This window comes from Schistocerca gregaria, chromosome 1, assembly GCF_023897955.1.
Source record: "Schistocerca gregaria isolate iqSchGreg1 chromosome 1, iqSchGreg1.2, whole genome shotgun sequence".
NCBI classification, from domain to species: domain Eukaryota; kingdom Metazoa; phylum Arthropoda; class Insecta; order Orthoptera; family Acrididae; genus Schistocerca; species Schistocerca gregaria.
In genome coordinates, this window is record NC_064920.1 from 140,669,872 (window position 1) to 140,674,313 (window position 4,442).

Here is a 4,442-nt window from a genome sequence, read left to right on the forward strand (position 1 = left end):
AGGTGGTCACGGTGGTCACACAGTTCTGGCTGATCAGTATAACTGATCTTCTGGAAAATCCTATATTTCGACACGTTTGTAGTCTGCCACTTTCAACCCACAGCTCCAAAGAGAGAGCGCTGACCAAGTCAGTTTAAAACCTTGGTATGAGGGGGGTTTGCAGAAAGACAATGCACAAACTGTAAACACTAAAAAAAACTGAACTCCTCCGGAACAGACCATGAGGCCCAACGATACCGACCGGCCGCCGAGTCATCCTCAGCCCATACGCTTCACTGGATGCGGAAATATAGGGGCATGTGGTCAGCGCACCTGTCTCCCGGGCAAATGTCAGTTTCCGGGACCGGAGCCGCTACTTTTCAGTCAAGTAGCTCCTCAGTTTGCCTCACAAAGGCTGAGTGCAACCCGCTTGCCAACACCGCTCGGCAGACCGGATGGTCACCCATCCAAGTGCTAGCCCAGCCCGACAACGCTTAACTTCGGTGGTCTGACGGGAACCAGTGTTACCACTGCGGCAAGGCCGTTGGCACACTGTAAACACTATCGCCACCAAACCACCAAAGATGACCAACGTCGTAAGTTATCGGTAGCGAATATTGATTACCAACAGGAGAGAGAGTAACAGTAGCTTTGTCCCTCTTTTGTTTGACCAGCGAGAGAGCAGAAGAGTTTAAGCAAAAACCTCCTTCTCCATTTATAATGTCACTGGCTGTTTTAATGTCAACTACTGCCTTAAAAAGACCACCTCAGTAGCTGCAGGTGTATGCCAAATTATCCGTGTTGTTTTATCCCACAGGGTGACCTGTGCGAAAGCATTGTTCGGCTTTTCTAAGCCGGCTTATCTAAGCGTCTGTGACGCTTATACTCTCAATACCTCGCTCCTCCACATAAATATTGTCTGACCGATGTACGACATGCCACAACTGCAAGGGACGCGGTAGAGATCCGCCTTACACAAACCAATATTTCTTTACAGACCATAAAAGGCTCTTAGATGATAATCTAAAACCACTCTTCACACTGTGTTTCCGCAGAATACGACCAGACCTGTTGGAAATGCTACCTGCACTGGGCAAGTAGATTTAAGTACCACCTCAATTATTTCATCACTCACCCGGTTCATGGTTGGTGAACAGCGCAACACACATCTGTTCCGTCTTTTACTACAACCATTCTTCCGAAAGGTGGCGTCGAGATGGGCTAGCTCAGCTGACAAACTTTCATGACCTGGCATGTTATGGGAGGCATGAAGCATGTCCCTGCGTCTCATCAATCATCCCCCTGATCAACTCATCCTGGAGGAGAGGCAGACGCCCTCTTTCACTTCCACCGTGAACCGAGCATTAAGCATTAGGTGGATTGGATTGATATGTTCCAAAAGGCTGTTTCAATTCTCACTTCCGCGAGGGCAAACAATTGTTTCGTCTATATATTTGAAAAAAGCATATTTCAGTGTCATATGCTCAATGGTACGTTGTTCGAAATTTCCATAAACAGATTGGCAATAGTAGGTGACAAAGGGGTACCCATCTACTTGTTCTCAGAACTGTCCATCGTATAATAAGAGAATGGAAGTCAACACGTGTGAAAATATTCTTATATGGATATGGTTCTGGTTCTGGCAATACCGGCCATGACCTTCTTCTTCTGTGTGGATGCACACATATTAACCGAACTCTTACGGGACGTGGTAAGAATGTCTTCCACGAGTAATGAGTGTGTTGGGGTGGGACACTACGAATGTACTGTGTGGACATATAAGGTGAGAATGTGGGTCTCACGGGAGACTTGCGCGAGATAGTCCCTGCAGTCGCACTGTCCTCTGCGCCCTCGGTGGCTCACATGAATAGAACGTCTGCCATGTAAGCAGGAGACCCCGTATACGAGTCCCTGTCGGTGCACACATTTTAACCTGTCCCCGTTGATATAAAATGGCTCTGAGCACTATGGGACTTAACATCTGAGGTCATTAGTCCCCTAGAACGTAGAACTACTTAAACCTAACTAACCTAAGGACATCACACACATCCATGCCCGAGGCAATATTCAAACCTGCGACCGTAGCGGTCTCGCGGTTCCAGACTGAAGCGCCTAGAACCGCTCGGCCCGTTGATATATATCAACGTCCGTCAGTAGCTGAAGGTATTGATACATAATTCTAATTTCGTGTGAAAATAGATCTGTTAATTCCACTTGAAAACTAATGTCAAGCAACTGTAACAAATCTGACAGAAACGTGAGTGGAGAGAGCGACCATATCAAAACCTAATAGAATATAACAGTCATTCAAACATAATTCGTCTAATTTATGTACGAAACACGCCAAGTTTTTAATGTGGTGCTCACACCGACCTATTAGTGCGTCCAACAGGGTAGCAAGGTGTTTTGCTGCACGATGTGTCAGACCATTATTATCAGTGGTTGTCAAAGACATCCAGCTGCATTCCCATATGTTGTTTGAACAGCGTAACCTTTAGTGCGAGCTCTGCTACTTTGCTCCTAAAACGTCTATGCTATGAGTAAATAACGGCTAAAATAAATACAGGAATCTGTTTCGAACGGAGATTTGAGAACCAGATATTTCAGTTTGGAAGTCAGTATAAAAATAACACGATTGGCAGGATTAATTTTATTTTTCAGACTTGGTAATGACAGGTCACAGTCTCTAGCCATTCTCAGAGATTCCTAGTCACAAAAGTTAAAGATGGAACGTTACTCGTACCTAGTAACCCACACGTACGAAAATCGCTATACCGAAGAGGCGCACCAAGAAGTTCGACTCGCTGTGAAGGTTATTTTGGCAGAATTGTGTAGTAGTCGCAGTCGTCTAAAAGCGCTAGCCACGTAGCAACTGGCGCTGCCCAACTTTACGTTAAACTAATCTTTGGCAATCTATAGGTCTTTACAAAATCAGGTAGTCTAGCTCGAGCTATGCAGGAAGGCAAAATCCAGGTGAAATCCACTCCTAACTCCCAGGAGACAACGATACCAGAATAGCAGAGGTATCCAGAGATCTTTAGCAGGAGTCACTGTTGACGGCTAGTGGTACAGTCTGAAGCTGTGGAACAGGTTCCATGTAAGACACACCCAGAACACTATAACTGCTAGATACATTTCACATTTTATAACTGCTGTCAGTTGTACGCACTTCATTCTCTCTCTATCTTTTTCGAGGGCATATAGCGTTGTAGCGTCCTGTCCTTTCTAGTTAGTCATTAAACCTCCTTCACTTAATTATTCTCATCCCACTTCGTTTCTTAGTACGAATCTCTCTACAAATTTTTAATAGGCACCTGTTCATTTCTGGTCATGAAAGACTGACAGACCAACAGAAATTTAGGATCACGATCTCTTTAGCACGACAAAATCTCCCTCACAGTGGGTGATCATCCCGCGGACAACTTAGGCCAATAGTAGGGTACAATACGGACCAAACACAGAGACTTTGGGAACCCCTGACGCTGCATTCCTGATCTTGTTAAAGAATGTGCCGCACCTCGCTGAGAAATATCTTCCCATCATAGCGAATCATTCATTCTCGAGCTCCTGACACGTACACTTTGAGAACAAAGCTCTCATGCCATAAACTATGATAAGCGTTATCAGTGAAGAGAAAGACTGCACCCATGCCAAGCGTCGTGTCACTGATATTACACATATGCTTGATCATGAGGAAGAGATTGATCGACGGTACATCCCATGAACAGAGGTACAACAACGTACGTATTTAATGTAAACTGTCATCGTAGAGACATCGCAGATGCAAATTAGAACTGTACAGAATATTTAATTAATGAACGGATCGTTCCAGTTGCTGTGTAGAACTTTATTTAACCAATTGTTTGATACTTAACCTGCCATATATATATATATATATATATATATATATATATATATATATATATATATATATATATATATATATATAATTGAAGATGTAAAAACAAGGCTTATATATGTATATGTACAGATAGATTATAAAACTTACAGCAGAGAAGTAATGTTCGAATGATATAAGTACAAGTCTGATAGATTTAAAATCTTTTTCGTGTAATGATATCGTGAGGATATGGTCAAGACTGTATAATTCATGACACTGTAATTGTTCTTTGGGTTTATAAAGGCTCATGTTTCGATATTTTAGGAAATTTCAATTTGTATGTTTTACAAGAGGCTAAGTATAGTTTTTAAGTAACATGTAAAGTAATTACAGTGAAAGTGGCATCCACGTCAAGTGTAGAATTACGTTTTTAATATGCCAAAGCAGAATTAGAGAGAACTGCAGAAATTCTTATCACAGCTTGAATGTTAGCATGGCTTCGATGCGTCGTGGACTGCTTACAGAGCATGTTTACAAACATCTAGATATCATTTGGATACAGTTATGAATCTGAGGAGTAACTTCAAAGACGGTATCGATAACGTGGCAGCTGATGTCTCAA

The 4,442-nt window shown here is 42.8% G+C and overlaps 1 pseudogene; it reads right to left on the reverse strand.

The window, feature by feature from the left end:
• Window positions 1-410: 410 nt before the first annotated feature.
• On the reverse strand, window positions 411-528 carry LOC126290029 (5S ribosomal RNA; annotated as a pseudogene).
• Between the last annotated feature and the right edge of the window lie 3,914 nt (window positions 529-4,442).